The 23,519-nt window shown below is 43.2% G+C and overlaps 1 protein-coding gene across 2 annotated transcripts in view; it reads right to left on the reverse strand.

Annotated features, from left to right (window-relative positions):
* MDGA2 (MAM domain containing glycosylphosphatidylinositol anchor 2) overlaps positions 1-23,519 on the reverse strand; it is a 453,765-nt gene that overhangs the window by 99,151 nt on the left and 331,095 nt on the right. The window lies entirely within an intron of this gene.

Genomic DNA, 23,519 nt, shown 5'->3' on the forward strand with positions numbered 1-23,519 from the left:
GACTCTGTTACTATCTCAGATTTTAATAACCATTATTGAATGTGCTGTATATAGAGACAATTTTCTGCTGGGATATAAAGAGTATTTTTAGATTCTATCCAAATACACAAACAAGCACATTATCCTCCTGAATAATTTATTAATTTGAATGTTTAATAAGCAGATTTACACAACTGCTTGATTAAAACTGCTTACTTTGGAAATAACACACAGGCCACAGCACAACATGCAACCAAGAGTCAATATCGTAAATGCTTGTTTTATCTGGCCTTGGAGAATCCACAGAATATTACAAGCAGATGTCCAGTAGTGAGATTAGAAATAAGTCACTGCCTTGTGGTGAATACTTACCTTAAGGGCAGAGGTACAATCAGTGGCTGTGGATGTAGCTATAGTATCCAGCTCACCAACAACGCCCAGGCATGAGCAACGCACGGATCTGTTACAGGTTCCAATCCACATGATAAAAATTCCACAATTCAGCATAGTATAAAGGAACTGCCTAGTATAAGGATTGTCTCTATAAATGTCTATAAGAATGATAAGTCTAGGCTGTGGCTGGTAAGGCAGCAATCATTTGGTTGAGGCTCAGCCACGGACAACACTGGTGTGGTTTTTAAAAATGTTTATTAATTTTTAATAGTTTAAAACAAACAATCTTAAGATGCCTTCCCATAAGAAAAGCAAAATCAAAGTTTTTGTTTATGACATCCAAACAAAGACTGATGGTAGAAGTGACTAGAAATATACACAGCTCTATTCATTTACACTATGGGAATAAAATTGCAAGCGGTATTCAACAGGATCATAATAAGAATAATGATTCCTTTATTTATTTAGCGCACACAGATTATGCAGCGCTGCACACAGCTTGTCAGATCAGTCCCTGTCCCCACTGGGGTTGACAATCTAACCAACCTTCCAGTATGTTTTTGGAATGTGGGAGGACCCGGAGGAAACCCACGCAATCATGAGACAAGGAACCACACATAACCCTGATTGGGAGGGGTGCAGCATATCAGAAATTTAAAGAGGACCTGTCACCCTGGAAAACCCATCCACCAAATATGCCCCCCATAATCCTCCCCCCAGCCCCTTTCCCCCTAGCCATTTTTTTTTAAATTTATGTCCAGTAAATTAATTTAAACTGATTTAAGGTCCTCTTTAAGACACTAAACATGGTCTTTTCATTTTTTTTTTGCATGAAATTCGGTGTATAATATATATATATATGAGAGAGAGAGAGATATGATATGAAATGGCGGGGTGTTACTGCAGCCGACCCATTGGTAAAGATGGCTAAAGATGGTGGTGGTGGTCATCTTGTTTCTAAGGGACAAAATGGCTACATTTTATCGGAAATTATCTTTATAGGATTTTTTTTTTATAAAATCCAAAATGAAGTAATGTATATATATGGTAGAATTACATTAAAGTAAATCTACCAGCAGGATCAATGATTGTAAACCAAACACACTTACATGAAGGTGTGTACCCCCTCTGGCAGGATCCACTCTTATTTTTGCTTCTTATACTTGTTTTTACAGAAAAAGGCTTTAAAAATTTTGGGCTTAATTAACGGCTATAAAGCTTGGAGACCCTCATGTTCATTAGCCTTTTTTTTGTAAAAACAAGATCATGAGGAGCTAAAATAAGAGCTAAAGTACTGTATACAGAATATGCCATTACTGAGAATTTATTGAACACCCTAGTTATTGGGCTCATCCCAAATTGTGTATTTCCTGAATTGGGGATATTTTTTCCCCTAGACTACTGTTTTAGAATATTGTTTTACCCTTTCTCCGAGTCTCCTGTGAGACAAGACAAACGAAAAAGTACGACCATATATCACTCATACCATATGTGACAACTTTTCTATCATTATTTTTGATGGAAACTATTGAGGAGAGAAGAGGGAATGTTGTAGAGGCTGCTGTCTATACCTGCACTGTGAGGCGAATGTTCTAATAGTCTGCACTCATTTCCATTCCATTGTGGAGGAGAATTCATCATCCGCTCACACAGTCTTGTCTCAGCTGTTGTAATATGCACTGACCAGTCTCGGGTGAAATTGAGAACATGCTACAGTTTTCCTTTTCCCCGGTCTGCTCATATTCAGATGCATGTAACCAATGAAGTGTGACACTGTATTTCATCAACACATAACACGTGCACCGTACACCTCTATGAAAATACATTTATTTGGAAGCGATGACTTGGATGGAAAAAAAAAAGTGTCAGAGTGATTCGGAAAGATTTTAACCCTTGTGGTTGAGTAGTGGTGTAAAGTAATAGATAGCAATAAAAAATCATTGGCCCCATGGACCAAGAAATGTACTGCAAGGCAGCTGCGCAATGATCTACAATATTAGCACCATTATGCTATTACATACCATAGACCTCCTCTGCCTTCATATCTCCTCCCATCAGTTACATCCTAGTGTTGGGGGGGGATACATATGGCGGTGAAGCTTTTATAGAGTGTTGGTGTTCAGATTTGCTAGAGCAAGGCATATTGGTGAGCTTAGTACTTGACATATACCTCAAAAGTAAAAAATATACTACCTAAGGTTTAAGTAATTTTGATCTACCAGAGAAACAAATTTACTACAGTAACACATAGATAACAGTATGTCCCACCGAGTACCAAAGCAGTAGTAAGGAAATTAACGTCTTCATAAATATGGGGTGTTGTTCTTGCTCCCAGAGCAAACTTTGTCATGCGCCCTTGCATTACACATTCCGGTACTGCTCAGGATCCCATACATCTCATTACACCCACTGCCGCGACATACCACTATGTCCAATGTGTCAGGGGCATGAGCGGGCATAAATAAACTGCCTATGCACCAGAGACACTGGCCACAAAGAATTCACCCGATTTGCCATCACAGTGGGTTTATTAAGATGCATTACTCTTGGGAAGTGCCAGACTGTATAATGGGAAGGGGCCATTGAAAAGAAGTTGAAGATGCCAATTCACAAATCACTCCAAAGTTAAACATTTGGAGAAAATAAAGGTATTTTTGCATAACACATAGAGGGCGCTATAATATGATATAATTAGTTTCATATCACTGGGGCTGATTGTAAACCCCCTTAAGAACTAGGGTCTATTTCGCATTATTCTAAATCTATCATCAAAATCAAGCATGATAAAGCACATACATCCAGGCAGTTGCAGGCACTAGCCTTTATACCAAGTACATTTATTGTATGGCGTTTGATTGTTAACATATAAAATGTATTGTACTGTACATGGATATAGAAATGCTATGGAAATGTGTGTTTGTTTATAGGTATAATTGTGCTGGTCCATCTGTGTTTATTATGTACTTTTGAACTGACCATTTAGAGTCATGATCCTCTCATTCATGGAAAATCATAACTGTTATTGATTAGAGATGAGCGAACATGCTCGTCCGAGCTTGATGCTCGGTCGAGCATTAGCGTACTCGAAACTGCTCGTTGCTCGGACGAATACTTCGCCCGCTCGAGAAAATGGCAGCTCCCGCCGTTTTGCTTTTTGGCGCCCAGAAACAGAGCCAATCACAAGCCAGGAGACTCTGCACTCCACCCAGCATGACGTGGTACCCTTACACGTCGATAGCAGTGGTTGGCTGGCCAGATCAGGTGACCCTGGGATAGACTAGCCGCTGCCCGCGCTGCTCGGATCATTCTGTGTCTGGATGCCGCTAGGGAGAGAGCTGCTGCTGGTCAGGGAAAGCGTTAGGGTGTTCTATTAGCTTACTGTTAGGCAGGAGTGATTCTCCAAGAACCCAACAGCCCTTCTTAGGGCTACAATAACGTTCTACTTTTTTTTTTTTTTATTTGCATCTAGTACCATTTTGTGAGGAATTAGCAGGGGGACTTGCTACCGTTGTGTTTAGCTCTTAGTGGCACACATATCCACCTCAAACACCAAAGTGGGAAAATTTAGTAGGGGTTGGATTTCAATTAGGCACAGTCTGCCATTTGTCCTTTTTTATTTTACGTTTATTTTGTTTAATAACTCAGTGTCATCTCATCTGGCATATTAGTGTGCTTTCATACTTGGCTAGAAAATAGCCATAGGAGAATCCAAACGGCTTACTTGCGCCTACAGTAGCGTTATATATTTGATTTCTGGTTGATCTGCTGGTGGCTGTACTTGCTGCAGTGCATCTACTAGCCAATTGTGAGCAATTTGTAGTGAGACTTGCGACCGCTGTGTTTTGCGCTTAGTGACGCACATATCCATTGCAAAGACCGAAGTGGGAAAATTTAGTAGGGGTTGGATTTCAATTAGGCACAGTCTGCCATTTGTCCTTTTTTATTTTACGTTTATTTTGTTTAATAACTCAGTGTCATCTCATCTGGCATATTAGTGTGCTTTCATACTTGGCTAGAAAATAGCCATAGGAGAATCCAAACGGCTTACTTGCGCCTACAGTAGCGTTATATATTTGATTTCTGGTTGATCTGCTGGTGGCTGTACTTGCTGCAGTGCATCTACTAGTCAATTGTGAGCAATTTGTAGTGAGACTTGCGACCGCTGTGTTTTGCGCTTAGTGACGCACATATCCATTGCAAAGACTGAAGTGGGAAAATTTAGTAGGGGTTGGATTTCAATTAGGCACAGTCTGCCATTTGTCCTTTTTTATTTTACGTTTATTTTGTTTAATAACTCAGTGTCATCTCATCTGGCATATTAGTGTGCTTTCATACTTGGCTAGAAAATAGCCATAGGAGAATCCAAACGGCTTACTTGCGCCTACAGTAGCGTTATATATTTGATTTCTGGTTGATCTGCTGGTGGCTGTACTTGCTGCAGTGCATCTACTAGCCAATTGTGAGCAATTTGTAGTGAGACTTGCGACCGCTGTGTTTTGCGCTTAGTGACGCACATATCCATTGCAAAGACCGAAGTGGGAAAATTTAGTAGGGGTTGGATTTCAATTAGGCACAGTCTGCCATTTGTCCTTTTTTATTTTACGTTTATTTTGTTTAATAACTCAGTGTCATCTCATCTGGCATATTAGTGTGCTTTCATACTTGGCTAGAAAATAGCCATAGGAGAATCCAAACGGCTTACTTGCGCCTACAGTAGCGTTATATATTTGATTTCTGGTTGATCTGCTGGTGGCTGTACTTGCTGCAGTGCATCTACTAGCCAATTGTGAGCAATTTGTAGTGAGACTTGCGACCGCTGTGTTTTGCGCTTAGTGACGCACATATCCATTGCAAAGACCGAAGTGGGAAAATTTTGTAGGGGTTGGATTTCAATTCGGCACAGTCTGCCATTTTTCCTTTTTTATTTTACGTTTATTTTGTTTAATAACTCAGTGTCATCTCATCTGGCATAGTAGTGTGCTTTCATACTTGGCTAGAAAATAGCCATAGCTATAGGATAGCATCGTTTGTTTTTAAAAACTCAAAAACACAAAAAAAAACAAAAAACACAAAAAAAAGTTAAAAAAAAATTAAAGTTATAACTCTCATTTTAAAAATGTTTAACCCGAGGGCTAGGGGTAGAGGACGAGGGCGGGGACGTGGGCGTCCAACTATTGCAGGGGTCAGAGGCCGTGGTCCTGGGCGGGGTGAGACACCACCTGCTTATGAGGGAGCAGGGGAACGCCGCAGAGCTACACTCCCTAGGTTCATGTCTGAAGTTACTGGGACTCGTGGTAGAGCACTGTTGAGGCCAGAACAGTGCGAACAGGTGATGTCGTGGATTGCTGACAATGCTTCGAGCAATTTGTCCACCAGTCAGTCTTCCACGCAGTCCACCCATGTCACCGAAATCGCCACTCCTCCAGCTCCTGCACCTCAGCCTCCTCCCCCCCAGTCTGCCCCCTCCCAGGAAAATTTGGCATTTGAACCGGCATACTCTGAGGAACTGTTTTCTGGACCCTTCCCACAGTCACAAACCACTTGTCCGGTTGCTGCTGAGCAATTTTCCGATGCCCAGGTTTTCCACCAGTCACAGTCTGTGGGTGATGATGACCTTCTTGACGTAGTGGAAGTGTGTAAAGAGGTGTCCGACGATGAGGAGACACGGTTGTCAGACAGTGGGGAAGTTGTTGTCAGGGCAGGAAGTCCGAGGGGGGAGCAGACTGAGGGATCGGAGGATGATGAGGTGACAGACCCAAGCTGGGTTGAGAGGCCGGGTGAACACAGTGCTTCTGAGACGGAGGAGAGTCCTCGACCAGAACAGGTTGGAAGAGGCAGTGGTGGGGCCAGACGGAGAGGCAGGGCCAGAGCTGGTGCATCAGCGCCAAATGTGTCAACTAGTGAAGCTCCCGTGGCGAGGGCTCTTGCGGCGAGGGCTAGATCTTCAGAAGTCTGGAGGTTCTTTAAGGAAACACCGGATGACCGACGGACTGTGGTGTGCAACATTTGCCAAACCAGGCTCAGCAGGGGTTCCACCACTACTAGCTTAACTACCACCAGTATGCGCAGGCATATGAATGCTAAACACCCCACTCAGTGGCAACAAGCCCGTTCACCTCCGGCCGTGCACACCACTGCTCCTTCCCCTGTGTCAGCTGATAGTCAGCCCCCTGCCCAGGACCCTGCCACAAAAACCCCATCGTCGCCTCCACGATCCTCCACAGCATCCACCAGCGTTCAGCTCTCCATACCCCAGACGCTGGAGCGGAAACGCAAATATAGTGCAACCCACCCGCACGCCCAAGCCCTTAATGTGCACATCTCCAGATTGCTTAGCCTGGAGATGCTGCCCTATAGGCTAGTAGAGACCGAGGCCTTTCGCAACCTCATGGCGGCGGCCGCCCCTCGGTATTCGGTCCCCAGCCGCCACTACTTTTCCCGATGTGCCGTCCCAGCCCTGCACCAGCACGTGTCAGACAACATCATCCGTGCCCTGACCAACGCCGTTTCTGACAAGGTCCACCTGACCACGGACACGTGGACGAGTGCTGCCGGGCAGGGCCACTATATATCGCTGACGGCACATTGGGTTAACTTGGTGGAGGCTGGGAGCGAGTCTGACCCTGCGGCTGGTCATATACTGCCGACGCCGAGGATTGCGGGGCCTACCTCGGTCCAGGTGTTTCAGGCCTACTATGCCTCCTCCTCCTCCCACCCCTCCTCCACCTCCTCCTCCGAACTACCATCCGTGGGCACGGCGCCATCAGTCGGTAGCTCTAGGCACAGCAGCAGTGCCGTCGCTAAGCGACAGCAGGCGGTGCTCAAACTGCTGAGCCTAGGCGATAAAAGGCACACCCCCCAAGAGCTATTACAGGGCATCACGGCGCAGACTGATCTGTGGCTGGCACCGCTGAACCTGAAGCCAGGCATGGTTGTGTGTGACAACGGCCGTAACCTGGTGGCGGCTCTGCAACTCGGCAGACTGACACATGTGCCATGCCTGGCCCATGTGTTAAATCTGATAGTTCAGCGTTTCCTCAAGACATACCCCAATCTGTCTGATTTGCTCACGAAGGTGCGCCGCATCTGTGCGCATTTCAGGAAGTCCAGCACAGATGCTGCCACTCTCAGGGCAGCGCAGCGCCGCCTCCAACTGCCCGCTCACCGACTGTTGTGCGACGTGCCCACGAGGTGGAATTCAACACTGACCATGTTATCCAGAGTTTACCAGCAGCGCCGAGCCATTGTAGACTGCCAGATGTCAACTTCCACCAGAACTGGTAGTCAGGTCAGTCAGCTTCCTCAAGTCTACAATGAGGAGTGGACGTGGATGTCTGATATCTGTCAGGTGCTGAGTAACTTTGAGGAGTCAACACAGATGGTCAGTGGCGATGCCGCCATCATCAGCCTCACCATCCCGCTGCTTGGCCTGTTGAAAAACTCTCTGATCAGCATGAAGTCGGAAGCTTTGCGCTCGTCACAAGAGACGGGGGAAGAAGATTCCCTTGTTGATAGCCAAAGCACCCTCAGGTCTGTTTCTCAGCGCATATCGGAGGAGGTGGAGGTGGAGGAGGATGAGGAGGAAGAGGAGGAGAATGTTGGCGAGACACAAGAGGGGACCATTGTTGAGTCCTTCACTGTTCAGCGTGTATGGGCAGAAGAAGAGGAGTTGGAGGAGTTGGAGGAGGAGGAAATGGACAGTCAGGCCAGTGAGGGGAGTGAATTCTTACGCGTTGGTACTCTGGCGCATATGGCAGATTTCATGCTAGGCTGCCTATCCCGTGACCCTCGCGTTCAAAGAATTTATTCCAGCACCGATTACTGGGTGTTCACTCTCCTGGACCCACGGTACAAGCAAAATCTTGCCACTCTCATCCCTGCAGAGGAAAGGAGTGTGAGAATGCATGAATACCAGCAGGCCCTGGTGCACAAGCTGAAACAGTATTTCCCTTCTGACAGCGCTAGCGGCAGAGTGCGTAGTTCTGCGGGACAAGTAGCGAGGGAGAGTAGGCGAGCAGGCAGCTTGTCCAGCACTGGCAAGGGTACGCTTTACAAGGCTTTTGCCAGCTTTATGTCACCCCAGCAAGACACTGTCACCTGTCCCCAGTCTCGGCAGAGTAGGGCTGATCTTTACAGAAAGATGGTGAGGGAGTACGTAGCTGACCATACCATCGTCCTAAATGATCACACAGCTCCCTACAACTACTGGGTTTCAAAGCTGGACATGTGGCACGAACTGGCGCTGTACGCCTTGGAGGTTCTTGCCTGCCCTGCCGCTAGCGTCTTGTCCGAGCGGGTTTTCAGTGCAGCTGGTGGCATCATCACCGATAAGCGTACACGCCTGTCGACTGACAGCGCTGACAGGCTGACGCTTATTAAGATGAATAAAGCCTGGATTTCTCATAATTTCCAATCTCCACCGGGTGAAGGAAGCTCAACCTGAATAATTGATCCACTCCTCCTCCTCCTCATTTTCCTCCTTCTCCTCCACTTTGTACAGTAAAGCAGAGGAAACTGGCTATTTTTTGACAGGGCCCACTGGCTCTAGCTATAGTACCTTATGCATTTAATTTTTCTGGAGGGCCACCGACCCGGTCCTCTGTTTTAAACAATTTTTGGGACTGCCACATACAGGCACTCAATCTATTCCATTTTTCTGGAGGGCCACCTACCTGCTCCTCTGGTTTGAAAACTTTTTGGGACTGCCACATACAGGCACTCAATCTATTCCATTTTTCTGGAGGGCCACCTACCTGCTCCTCTGGTTTGAAAACTTTTTGGGACTGCCACATACAGGCACTCAATCTATTCCATTTTTCTGGAGGGCCACCTACCTGCTCCTCTGGTTTGAAAACTTTTTGGGACTGCCACATACAGGCACTCAATCTATTCCATTTTTCTGGAGGGCCACCTACCTGCTCCTCTGGTTTGAAAACTTTTTGGGACTGCCACTTACAGGCACTCAATCTATTCCATTTTTCTGGAGGGCCACCTACCTGCTCCTCTGGTTTGAAAATTTTTTGGGACTGCCACATACAGGCACTATCCAAATTAAATTGTCTCCATAGCAGCCTCCACACGTTGTCTCCATTGCTACCTCCAAAAGTCGTCCATATAGCTGCCTCCATACATCGTCCCTTTATCAAACGAGGTGTGTCAGGCAGAAATTTGGGTTGTTTTCATGGATTCCACATCAAAGTTGTTAACTTTGTCGCCACCCTGCTGTGTTATCCACAAAATATACTGGCAAACTTTTATCATTTACCGATATTATTTCAGCGCTTCTTGCGCATCTGTTTACATTCCCCTCACCCGGCATATCCTAAACTTATAAGAACGCTACTACACTTGATCTTATACAAAAGGTTCTTAGAAGTGCTGTTTGGGGAGTAGCCTAGAGACAGGGGCTTGGATTGGCGAAAGCTCGCCTGGCAGCGGAGCGCCAGCTCCATGCCAAGATCCAACTAACATAGTTTTAACTGCAGCACCTTTAATCTACTACTAGTTCACTGCCTCCATACATGGTCCCCTTATCAAACGAGCTGTGTCAGGCAGAATTTTGGGTTGTTTTCATGGATTCCATGTTAACTTTGTCGCCACCCTGCTGTGTAATCCACAAAATATACTGGCAAACTTTTATCATGTAGCGATATTATTTGAGCGCTTCTTGCTCACCTCCTTTGGTTCCTCTCTGCCACCCATTGGTTTGAAGCCTGAGTCCATTTAGGGTATGTCGCCATGCCACTCTCTAGCCTGCCGCTGCTGCCGCTGCCTCTGCATGCCGTCCCCTATAGTGTCAGGGTCAATTATTGGATGTTTTAGATGCTATCTAGCTTCATTCTGTCACTCTGTCATGGCCATGCTGTTGCCCATAATTTTGGCATAATGGTGCGATTAGGCAGCCTCAGAGGCATCCATGCATGCTGCCCCTGCTGTTTCCTGTCCATTTCCGTGGTGTTTCCATCCTTTTCTGAGGTTCCCAGGTGTTTGGCCAAGCTTCCCTGTGCAGAGCCTTGGTCCCCTTGAAAAATGCTCGAGTCTCCCATTGACTTCAATGAGGTTCGTTATTCGAGACGAGCACTCGAGCATCGGGAAAAGTTCGTCTCGAATAACGAGTACCCGAGCATTTTAGTGTTCGCTCATCTCTATTATTGATCTGTGACCTGACAAAAATCAGCAATAAATCCAAAAACAGTGGTTTATTGTTGATCTTAAATTATTAAACTACTACAAAATTGATGCTCTGCTCAAGATGTCATTGGGGGAGATTTATTATATGTGTCTGAGGTAAAACTGTTTTAGTTATCCATGGAAACCAATCAGAGCTCAGTTTATAATTTATAAACAGCTATGGGAAAATGAAAGCTGAGCTGATTGTTTGCCATGGGCAACTAGAACAGTTCTGCCCCTTTCCCACTTGCGTTGCGGATCACGTCAGAGTCTGATCAGGGTGCGATCAGGGTTTGGTCAGTGAAAAAATGAGATTTTTCATCAGAGTTTGTTCAGTGTCTCAGTGAAAAGGACTGAGGACTGAGCTCTATCTTTTCTATGGCAATTGATGCGTGAAAAACACATTGCACTTGCATTGGACTTGCATGTGTCTCAGAGTGCAATGCGTTTTTGATGCACAGACGTGAGTAAAAAAAAACGTGTGTGTGCATCAAAAAAAAATGCAAGTCTAAAAAAGCCCAATGATAAGAATGGATCAGAGTGCATGCATGTTCTGTGCGTCAAAAGCATGCGCAGAACAGGCGCGTGAAAAACGCAAGTGTAGAATGGGCCTCACACTTTCAGGACCTGTTTTTTCCAGGATTTTGCCTTTTTTTTTGTCCTTTTGGGACTTTTTTTTTTTATTTTTCTGTTTATAAAACTGCTTGTTATCTGTTGGACACACTACTCTCTAATAAAACCATTTAATAGTCTGTAACATGTCCTGGGGAACTGGAAACAAATCCCGGAATAAGGGTTAGTTTTCACTTTACAGTCCAGATGACACATCCCCTTTATTCTTTATGACTTATACGATCATGGGGATATTACATTTATACCATTTTGTTAAGTCTTACCACCTACAACGTTCACATTTTATGGGGCTAAGAATGTTCAAAAGAGACAAACTGGAAATGTTTCTTCCTGTTACACCATTTACATCATGAGATAATTATTTTTATATTTTGAAACATTAGGTTTTTGCTAGAATTTTTTGTGCTCCAGTGAGATTAAATCAGGCAGAGAGAAGGGGGAAGTGCCGAGCAGGAGAAAAGGGGGGGGGGGACAATTTAACAGCCTGTGAATCTTCAGCATGGAGAGGCTCTAGAACCAACCCTGAAGCCTTTCAGGCTCATTAGCATAATTTTTAAAAGTTTATTTTAGAGGGAAGGAGGCCATGGATAACAGATATATGAAGATTTCCACAGTCAAAGTGCCTGGGTCTATGAGTAAGTGTCCCTGGTTTATAATGGTGGATTTTGATGGTAGATTTCCTTTTGATTTCTAAAATAATTTATAAACCCTTAGTGATGATATATCTTGTACGTAAGAAGAATACAATGTAATGGAAACTGAATATGCACATTTTATGTACATCTCCTAAAACAGCCTACAGTCTTTCAAAGCACTAATTGTTGTACATGTCAGTCTTCACTGTCCTTTTGGAATTTCATCCATAATGCTGTAAAGGGATATTCACCTTCAGTGATGATATTAAATAATAAATTGTATTTTGCTTGTAAAAGCCAATAGGCCTTAGTAAGAAATCCAGATTATAGACCATAAAACAATTAGGATTTCAGAATTTAACCTTCACATATTTTAATAGTGATTCAAAATTGCAGCAAGTTGCAAATAAGAGTCAGCACTATGTTCACAGAAAAAAACATATGACTTAATAGCATGGGCCTAATGCTTTGATCCTGTGATATGCATGTAAGACAGCCATAGTCGCGGCCTATATAAAAGCAATGTGCGGCTTGTGAACATCATTGTAATTAAAGCTTTGAAGCTGCAATGTCATGGACATGTGTTCCCGCTAGATAAATATGCCAGGCATGCTGTATGGTCAGATCATACTACAGAATTAATTCATCCCTTCTACACGGAACAATCTGGATTTCTGTAATAACTGAGGCATCACTCAATGTGGCCTTTATCTCCACAGACACAGGTTATATCAGTAATATGAGAAAGCTCATAGTAGGCCTGTAACTTCCCCTGCAGCAGATATAGCCGCTTGCTATGGAGCCCGATGACTTAAGGAGGCCTGTCTTAGAAGATACGGACATATAACACCAGCAGGGACACCCAGCAACCAAGGGAATAAGGTTCTCCATGCTTCGGCTTCACCAGTGGTTCATTCTCTTCTAGGGAAGGATAGGAGACAGAAGTCCCATGGAAGTGAATTGAGTGCTAATGGAGAAAATGCACCTATGCTTCATATCATGGCTCTCTCAGCCAAAAAGATTTCTGACACATCCCATGTTTATAGTAGGAGAAATCCATCTGGGGTAAAGAATCTAAATTAACTTCTTGGTGGGTGGGTAAATAATGAAGGAAACATTGCACCCCCTTTAATCAGGTGAATGGCTGGTGGAATAGAAAGGCAGGTGCAATTGTTTCTAAGGCAGTGGTAGCAAACCTTTAAGAGACGAGTGCCCAAACTACAACCAAAATCCACTTATTTACCGCAAAGTGCCAACATTGCATTTTAAGCAGTAACTTATTGCTACCTGCTCTTCAACATCTATCAATCGTATTCGCCCCTTAAGGCCACCAATACAGTTGAAAGAAAGAGGCACATTCAGACTATCATTGTGGCTTCTCACCAGGGTCTCTCTTTACAGTAAGAATGTAGGGTCCGGTGGGATGACCTACAAAGATACTGCAGTTCTATCAAAACATTCTCACTTTTACCGCAGTTCCGAACAGCCAATGAAGTGTCGTTTTAAAATAGTGCTGATTGCAGCATCTCTTAAATTGCCTGGGTCTGCAGGAAGATTTGATGAATTTGGTCCTGTTTAGTGAGCTCTGTCTTGGGGTCAACGGCCTGAGTGCCCACAGAAAGGGCCACCTCTGGCACCCGTGCCATAGGTTCGCCACCACTGTTCTAAGGTGTTGATATATTAGGTCCAACTTCGTCTACTTGATTGACCTTGATTGGTTATAGTTTCTTGAGATAGCACCAGAAGTAATAAATAGTTACAGTGTTAATATAAATAGTTACAATTTAAATGAAATCTACCATCAGTCAAGCATGATAAAGCAGGGGCACTTACAGATCCAGGCACTGTGGCACTGTGTCTGTGGTAATCTTCTTATAGTTTTTATTTTTAACAACTTATTTAAATTTTTTTATTCCTTTTTGTACTAGCTACAAATATACTAAAATATATAATATAAAATTATACAAAATGTACAATAAAAAACATTTCAAGGAAAAATAGATTTGTTTCTATATTTAAAAGCAGATATCTTTTCAGTTTACATTTTTAATTGTATCATGAAAATACAGAAAACTCTTTGAATGAGAAGGTGTGTCCGAACTTTGGGTCTGTACTCTATATACTGTATATATTTATTTTTTTAATGGCCAAAAAAAAAATTCCTGGTTTAGCTATTTGGGATACTAAACCAGCAAACCATGAGGGCCTGTGGGTGGTTAATGTCCCAAAGCTCCCTGAAAGGTTCCTTTTAGGGTTCTTCAATGAAGACAACCTTAAATATATATTTTTTTCCAATTTTTCTATCTATAAAAAATCTCAGCTCAACAAAGGAACTGATTTTGCATATTTATTTCTCTAAGGTTCAGGTGGTATCTATCTTAAAAAAAAAAAAAATCTTTGCCTTTGAGACATTTAACCATAAACACCATGTTGGTACATTACATAGTGACAAGTGCTCATTTGCCATTCTGTATTATAAACTTTTAGGATTAATGAGGCATAAGCTTCTGCTGAGTACCTTATGGCCTTCAATGTTGGATCACCAGATGGTAACGATTCCCCTGGAGTGTCCTTTTGTTATTATTAAAAACTGGCAAGTTTGAAAATCAGCAATATCAGGAAAAATTAAAGCATCACAATAAACTATTTCCGTTCTTTTCGAGAAAAATAATGTGTGTTTTATCTGAAGGAGCAAAGTCTGCAGGAGCTCATCCAATGCTTATCCCAAGCTGCAAAGCAAATAATGAACCATGAAGCAGACGGTTACCAAATTACTAAAACAGTCACCTCATGTTCTTGATTTGTGCATTTCATTGCTCAGCTTTTTGCAAAAACATCAAGGTTGCTTTGATATATTTATGTTCCACTACTGTAAATGATTTCTTAGCAAACTTTGGGTCCATAAAGTTTTCACACCACCATATATGGTACAGTAAATGTTCAGATCAGAGGCAATCAAGACTTGGATTATGTTATTTTTGTATGGTGTCATAATCTTTGGTTGTACCTTGGAGTCACAAAGTAGTCAAGGCTCTATGCTTATCGCAGCTAAGCATTTGGTAGAAGTTAAAGAAGTTAAAGAAAATGTTAGTTTGTAGGTTCAGAAGGAATCTGGCATTTTTCAGCCACAGAGCGAAGCAGGATCCAAAAAATTCAAAAACATTCATAAAAAATTGCCGGACATAGAAACGGCCTTTCATGAAAAAAAATAGTTTTAGGTGTTGTATACCAATTTCCGGGACAGTTGGAGAAATATCGGTTTGGCCCGAATAAATTTGGACACAATCCAAAGCTTTTGCAAAAATTAGATGAAGCTTCTACATATTGAATCTTTGATGATTCTTTAGTTCTTATGCAGGGGAAATATCTGTAGGAGCAGAGGAATACCAAGTATTTATAGTTATGTCTAAAGTAGCAATAAATCTGTGACACCAAGGTTCTTATTCACACAAGTATTGTAATTATCTCTAATGTAAAAGAATAAGAAGGACGGTAGGGAGAGTAGAAGATGAAAGGAAACGGTAGTTTTGGAAGAGATAGTGGAAATTATGACTAACAAGCAGTGAGGATCTCATTGCTATGGGTGCAGATTGGCTTCAGCACAGGCTATTGAGTCACAACAGAGTTGAAACCTCTTTTGGATAAGACACAACCCCATCTAATAATGAGATGCTAAGTATCATCAAGAATATATTCAGCCCCACTGCCATTCTCAAATGAATACTTTAAGGACACATTGCTTTTTTTTTCCTTTTTGTATTAACATAATGCCAAGAAGGTGTTAAGAGGCAGACTTCACAGGCTATTTGCATTTTTAATAATATTTGTATTATTTTTTGCTCTATGTATTTGCTAGAAATACACTAACTATATAACATAAAATTATACAAAATAAATAATATAAAATATTTAATGGAAAAAATAGATTTAATGGGGCTCATTAACTAAGGGTCCATGCATTTTCATCGGGTTTCCCGGCGGTTTCCGTTTTGCGACGCATTTAACAGGGGATTTTGGCGCACGCGATCAGATTTTGGTGCATTGGCGCCAGCTTGCAGCCAACACAAATCGGGGGGCAGGCCGTCAGACAACCCGACGGATTCGGACTACTCGCGGGATTTAACATTTCTTGAAGAAGAAGGTGAACTCCGGTGGACCTCGGGGGGAGAAGCGACGGATGCAGAAACTTGGGTGCACGAGGTACGTGAATCGAGCCGAACTTCATCTTCGTCGGACCGTCCAAATCGAATTTGCTGCAATGTCTCCATATTTAAAATCTGATATATTTTCATATTTTTTTCTTTAAATCAATACAGCTATATGCAATCAATATAACTAATTGATAGGTTCATTGGCACTATATTAAAAGAACACATAACTAGGTGTCTGACTTTTATTATTGGAGGAATAGAAAAGCACTATTCTCACCATTATGTTTTTGCATTTTCTTGTGCTTTTTTTCACTTCCCAGTTTTTTACACTAAATACACTGGTACTGCCCCGATTCCTCCCATCTAAACTGTCTGCTGCCTGAGGGGAGCTATACACTGGTGCCCCTATGCCCCATTCAGTAGTAATATATCAGTTATTCTTGCCAAAGGCTGTATCCAGTTTGCTAACACTATTTTTTGTCAGTAACTTTACTGCTTCAAACATTTAGCCTGTTACCCAACAGTTCTGTAACAGTTTAGCAGAGTTCTCATAAAGCAATTGTGCAGTTTCCTACTCTGATAACTGTTTAGGGCCTGGTGAATACTTAGGAGAATGCAAATTACCTAAAAAATATCTATGCAGACACTGAATCAGCAGGGAATGCTGTGAAATATCAGCCGCGGAACAGTGAATTCAGCTCTTGAGTATAATATAGGCAAAAGTTCAGGATCAGTGCAATGCAATGTGTTTACAAAGTGACTAAACTTTTTATGCAGATTCATTCTAATTGTATTCACTCGCTTTAATGTTTTTACCAGAAACGGGCCACATTTCTACTGCGGAGAACATGTTAGATGACACATGAGTAATGTCAGCAACCAATAAGAAAGCATCTGGTGGAACAGTCAACCTTTAAAGTCATATCCTTTAAACACATCATAATAATTAGATCGCCGACGTATATTCATCCTCGATATACACAAACATTTCAATATCAAGTAATTATTTTCCGGTTATGAGAACTGATGCATTCACATTTTCAATTTAAATGCAAATATTTTTAATGGTTCGCTCACAGTTTTCTGTGTTTTTGTTTGAGCAAGAAATAAATAAGAGAACTTTTACTTTTGAATATATATGCAGGAGACAAATGTCAGTTTTCACAGTGAATGAGCAAATTGACTTCTGTTCAGTGTCTGGCTGGCATCACTGCATGGGGGTTTATTCTACATTCACTTCTCACTTTCATATTAGAACAATAGATCTCTGTGCTACAGGGGTAACAATACCTAAAAAAAACCCAAAAGTTTCTTGCCCAGCACTACTGATTGCAGTAGAACGGTCAGTACCACTCATGTCCGTGAGTTGCGCATAGTAGACCAGATCAACTCTGTTGGCGCTGCCCAGAAAAGGGTCAATGGGGGTCATTTACTAAGGGACCGAAACGCGTTTTTCCGGCGGGTAACCCGAATTTTACAGTTTTGCGTAAATTTTCCCTGAATTGAGCTGGGTTTTTGGCGCACGCGATCAGATTGTGGCGCATTGGCGCCAGCATGCACGTGACGGTAATCGGGGGGCGTGGGTGTAAGAAAACCCGACGGATTCATAATAACGTATTTTAAAAACAAAGTGTTGCTTGACACGCACTTACCTGCACTCAGCGTAGTTTGGTGAACTCCAGTGAACTCCGAGAACGCGCCACAGAGAACGCGCCACTGGATCGCGAATGGACCGGGTAAGTAAATGTGCCCCAATGTTTTAAGAAGAAAGCCTTTATACTCATAGTTCTCAAGGCCACTAGTAAATTAATGGGTGCTTATAGTGTGCTCAACAGTGGAGATCAAAATAAGCCCTAAATATGGATCAAATTTACCACTCAGGACAGTAGATTTTGCCCCCTAACAGCAAAGAGTATAAACCCAATCATAGGTTGGACCATCACTCTTTAAAGGTTCCAAAAATGTCACAATAATTAAAAAAAACTATATAAAATTGTACGATATAAGTCAACCTCCAGTGAGGAGCTAAGGAATTATACATAATGTTAATCTGTATTGTTGGAAATTATATAACAACACCAGGGTGCAGGATCCAGCATGCCCACAGATCAGCAGGTGAGAATAAAATAAGAAGGCAGCTCCATTCTCTGTGCTGTGTTCAAATTAGGGTATTGCAGATCAGCTGGAAGCAGACCTGCAGTGACGCGGTTCAGCCATTAAACTGAGTACTATGCAGTTTACTGTCAATTTAACTTTTTAGAAGCTGCTGAAGATGGCTCGACCTGTAGGGGTACTGGCTATTGGACTCCAACCAATATATATCTTTAATAATAGATTGTCATATTTTTTCAGCCCAAAAAATTCCTTAAATAAAGATGATTGCAATACATCCAAATCATACAGTCTGTGGATAATAACCCTCTGTTTAGTCACTTACCCTAAGGAGGTCTTTAAAATATTCCCATTCAGCTTTAAAGTGTTCGCGACTTTTGAAAACCCCTGAATTTGACTATGAGCTTTGTGCTCAACCAATCAGCTAAAATCTGTATAATGAAATGGCAGGATCTATTCCTTCCGTAAGGATCTAGTAGGAGTTGAAATAATACTTTATCGGCATAATGGGAAAAACATATGATGCTTGATGATGTCCCAGTGTAGATAAAGGAGTTGAGTATGCTACTATATACCATGGAAGAAATACTAAAGAATGTGTATATGCCGATAGGACATCTGAATATGCAAAGTCCATAGACACCCACTGTATGCCAAACAGTGTGCAGAGTATAACATATAACCGTATACATGGATACAAACAACCCCCACTTCTGATACTTTATATTTTACTACCGCATCTAAGAGCACTAGATTTAGTCAAATTTATCATCCAAGAATTCGAAAACACCCCCACATTCACCAGAGAATTTTGGTTTCTGACAGCCTTTGACTAATGTATGGATATCGATTCAACACTACGAACAAAGACGATCTTTCATCTTCATTGGGATGAATTATGTATTTCTGTGATTTCTACATTTCTCAGTAATGTTATATATTTATTTCATACCATGCAGATTCTGCAGCCACATTGTTAGTATTCATACAATTTAGACATCATTACGATTTGAATGTGATACCGTAGCCGGCTGCCATGCATATAAAAATCCTCGGAGAGCGGCAGCAATGACCTATGGTTCCCACTGAATAAGTTGGAGAGTAAATCAGCTTTGTTTATCCCCAGCTATTCTTGCTTTTACTTTATTTTCCAGCTGCCTTAATTATCGTCACAGTCCACAGTTTATTTTTTTCCCTCTGTAATTTCTGTCTCTCACGCATCTGTCACTGACGGATGACTGTAGAAAATTCATCTCTGATTGTTTCCAGTCTATGCTACGTGCACATACTATAGGACTCTGTAATAGAATTGATGGATGGGTCTTTCACAATATTTAAGGCTGATCTGTCATTGGGGGGGGGGGGGGTGAAATAACTAGGAGTAAACAAATTTTAAGAACACAAGTACACAATGTACACAATGACAAAAAGCACAAATCTGGTTCCTGAAGCTCTAGAACCGTCTGGTCCTGCATGTTGCATAAATCATTTATGTGATTGCTCCAGCAGTCATGATGTCATGTATAGCATTTATGTCAGTGCTTAAGCCACTTTGATCCCCAAGACTCCTTAAGTCGCTAACCCTACAGTAATTTTTTTATGATGCATGAGGCTGCTGCAACCGCTCCGATCCCCATTACTCCTACAGGCTTGCTTTCATGTTCTTTTACATTAATCATATGACTGCTGCTTCCAATCCGATCCCCAAATGTCAAAACCTACTGGTCCGGTAGTCATGATGTCTAGACATTGTTCATATTATTCCAGTAGTCAGTCTAATCCCCAAAAAATCCTAAAACTTTTAGTCATGCCGTCATGATGTCATATACAGTAATTACGCTTTTGTTGTCACCATTGTGATTCCCAAAGCTCCTGGTCCATCCTTCATGTGCCTGCTGCAGACCATCACCAGTCTCAGAAGGGATATAGGTAGAGATGAGCGAACACTAAAATGCTCGGGTACTCGTTATTCGAGACGAACTTTTCCCGATGCTCGAGTGCTCGTCTCGAATAACGAACCCCATTGAAGTCAATGGGAGACTCGAGCATTTTTCAAGGGGACCAAGGCTCTGCACAGGGAAGCTTGGCCAAACACCTGGGAACCTCAGAAAAGGATGGAAACACCACGGAAATGGACAGGAAACAGCAGGGGCAGCATGCATGGATGCCTCTGAGGCTGCTTAATCGCACCATTATGCCAAAATTATGGGCAACAGCATGGCCATGACAGAGTGACAGAATGAAGCTAGATAGCATCTAAAACATCTAATAATTGACCCTGACACTATAGGGGACGGCATGCAGAGGCAGCGGCAGCAGCGGCAGGCTAGAGAGTGGCATGGCGACATACCCTAAATGGACTCAGGCTTCAAACCAATGGGTGGCAGAGAGGAACCAAAGGAGGTGAGCAAGAAGCGCTCAAATAATATCGGTACATGATAAAAGTTTGCCAGTATATTTTGTGGATAACACAGCAGGGTGGCGACAAAGTTAACAACTTTGATGTGGAATCCATGAAAACAACCCAAATTTCTGCCTGACACACCTCGTTTGATAAAGGGACGATGTATGGAGGCAGCTATATGGACGACTTTTGGAGGTAGCAATGGAGACAACGTGTGGAGGCTGCTATGGAGACAATTTAATTTGGATAGTGCCTGTATGTGGCAGTCCCAAACATTGTTCAAACCAGAGGAGCAGGTAGGTGGCCCTGCAGTAAAATGGAATAGATTGAGTGCCTGTATGTGGCAGTCCCAAAAATGTTTCAAACCAGAGGAGCAGGTAGGTGGCCCTCCAGTAAAATGGAATAGATTGAGTGCCTGTATGTGGCAGTCCCAAAAATGTTTCAAACCAGAGGAGCAGGTAGGTGGCCCTGCAGTAAAATGGAATAGATTGAGTGCCTGTATGTGGCAGTCCCAAAAATGTTTCAAACCAGAGGAGCAGGTAGGTGGCCCTGCAGTAAAATGGAATAGATTGAGTGCCTGTATGTGGCAGTCCCAAAAATGTTTCAAACCAGAGGAGCAGGTAGGTGGCCCTCCAGTAAAATGGAATAGATTGAGTGCCTGTATGTGGCAGTCCTAAAAATGTTTCAAACCAGAGGAGCAGGTAGGTGGCCCTGCAGTAAAATGGAATAGATTGAGTGCCTGTATGTGGCAGTCCCAAAAATGTTTCAAACCAGAGGAGCAGGTAGGTGGCCCTGCAGTAAAATGGAATAGATTGAGTGCCTGTATGTGGCAGTCCCAAAAATGTTTCAAACCAGAGGAGCAGGTAGGTGGCCCTCCAGTAAAATGGAATAGATTGAGTGCCTGTATGTGGCAGTCCCAAAAATGTTTCAAACCAGAGGAGCAGGTAGGTGGCCCTGCAGTAAAATGGAATAGATTGAGTGCCTGTATGTGGCAGTCCCAAAAATGTTTCAAACCAGAGGAGCAGGTAGGTGGCCCTCCAGTAAAATGGAATAGATTGAGTGCCTGTATGTGGCAGTCCCAAAAATTGTTCAAACCAGAGGAGCAGGTAGGTGGCCCTGCAGTAAAATGGAATAGATTGAGTGCCTGTATGTGGCAGTCCCATAAATTCTTCAAACCAGAGGAGCAGGTAGGTGGCCCTGCAGTAAAATGGAATAGATTGAGTGCCTGTATGTGGCAGTCCCAAAAATGTTTCAAACCAGAGGAGCAGGTAGGTGGCCCTCCAGTAAAATGGAATAGATTGAGTGCCTGTATGTGGCAGTCCCAAAAATTGTTCAAACCAGAGGAGCAGGTAGGTGGCCCTGCAGTAAAATGGAATAGATTGAGTGCCTGTATGTGGCAGTCCCAAAAATTCTTCAAACCAGAGGAGCAGGTAGGTGGCCCTGCAGTAAAATGGAATAGATTGAGTGCCTGTATGTGGCAGTCCCAAAAATTGTTCAAACCAGAGGAGCAGGTAGGTGGCCCTGCAGTAAAATGGAATAGATTGAGTGCCTGTATGTGGCAGTCCCAAAAATTGTTCAAACCAGAGGAGCAGGTAGGTGGCCCTGCAGTAAAATGGAATAGATTGAGTGCCTGTATGTGGCAGTCCCAAAAATTCTTCAAACCAGAGGAGCAGGTAGGTGGCCCTGCAGTAAAATGGAATAGATTGAGTGCCTGTATGTGGCAGTCCCAAAAATGTTTCAAACCAGAGGAGCAGGTAGGTGGCCCTCCAGTAAAATGGAATAGATTGAGTGCCTGTATGTGGCAGTCCCAAAAATTTTTTAAAACAGAGGACCGGGTAGGTGGCCCTCCAGAAAAATGGAATAGATTGAGTGCCTGTATGTGGCACTCACAAAAATTGTTTCAAACAGAGGACCGGGTAGGTGGCCCTCCAGAAAAATTAAATGCATGAAGTACTATAGCAAGAGCCAGTGGGCCCTGTCAAAAAATAGCCATTTTCCTCTGCTTTACTGTACAAAGAGGAGGAGAAGGAGGAAAATGAGGAGGAGGAGGAGGAGTGGATCAATTATTCAGGTTGAGCTTCCTTCACCTGGTGGAGATTGGAAATTCTGAGAAATCCAGCCTTTATTCATTTTAATAAGCGTCAGCCTGTCAGCGCTGTCAGTCGACAGGCGTGTACGCTTATCGGTGATGATGCCACCAGCTGCACTGAAAACCCGCTCGGACAAGACGCTAGCGGCAGGGCAGGCAAGAACCTCCAAGGCGTACAGCGCCAGTTCGTGCCACATGTCCAGCTTTGAAACCCAGTAGTTGTAGGGAGCTGTGTGATCATTTAGGACGATGGTATGGTCAGCTACGTACTCCCTCACCATCTTTCTGTAAAGATCAGCCCTACTCTGCCGAGACTGGGGACAGGTGACAGTGTCTTGCTGGGGTGACATAAAGCTGGCAAAAGCCTTGTAAAGCGTACCCTTGCCAGTGCTGGACAAGCTGCCTGCTCGCCTACTCTCCCTCGCTACTTGTCCCGCAGAACTACGCACTCTGCCGCTAGCGCTGTCAGAAGGGAAATACTGTTTCAGCTTGTGCACCAGGGCCTGCTGGTATTCATGCATTCTCACACTCCTTTCCTCTGCAGGGATGAGAGTGGAAAGATTTTGCTTGTACCGTGGGTCCAGGAGAGTGAACACCCAGTAATCGGTGCTGGAATAAATTCTTTGAACGCGAGGGTCACGGGATAGGCAGCCTAGCATGAAATCTGCCATATGCGCCAGAGTACCAACGCGTAAGAATTCACTCCCCTCACTGGCCTGACTGTCCATTTCCTCCTCCTCCAACTCCTCCAACTCCTCTTCTTCTGCCCATACACGCTGAACAGTGAAGGACTCAACAATGGTCCCCTCTTGTGTCTCGCCAACATTCTCCTCCTCTTCCTCCTCATCCTCCTCCACCTCCACCTCCTCCGATATGCGCTGAGAAACAGACCTCAGGGTGCTTTGGCTATCAACAAGGGAATATTCTTCCCCCGTCTCTTGTGACGAGCGCAA

Source organism: Engystomops pustulosus, chromosome 7, assembly GCF_040894005.1.
Source record: "Engystomops pustulosus chromosome 7, aEngPut4.maternal, whole genome shotgun sequence".
Classification (NCBI taxonomy): domain Eukaryota; kingdom Metazoa; phylum Chordata; class Amphibia; order Anura; family Leptodactylidae; genus Engystomops; species Engystomops pustulosus.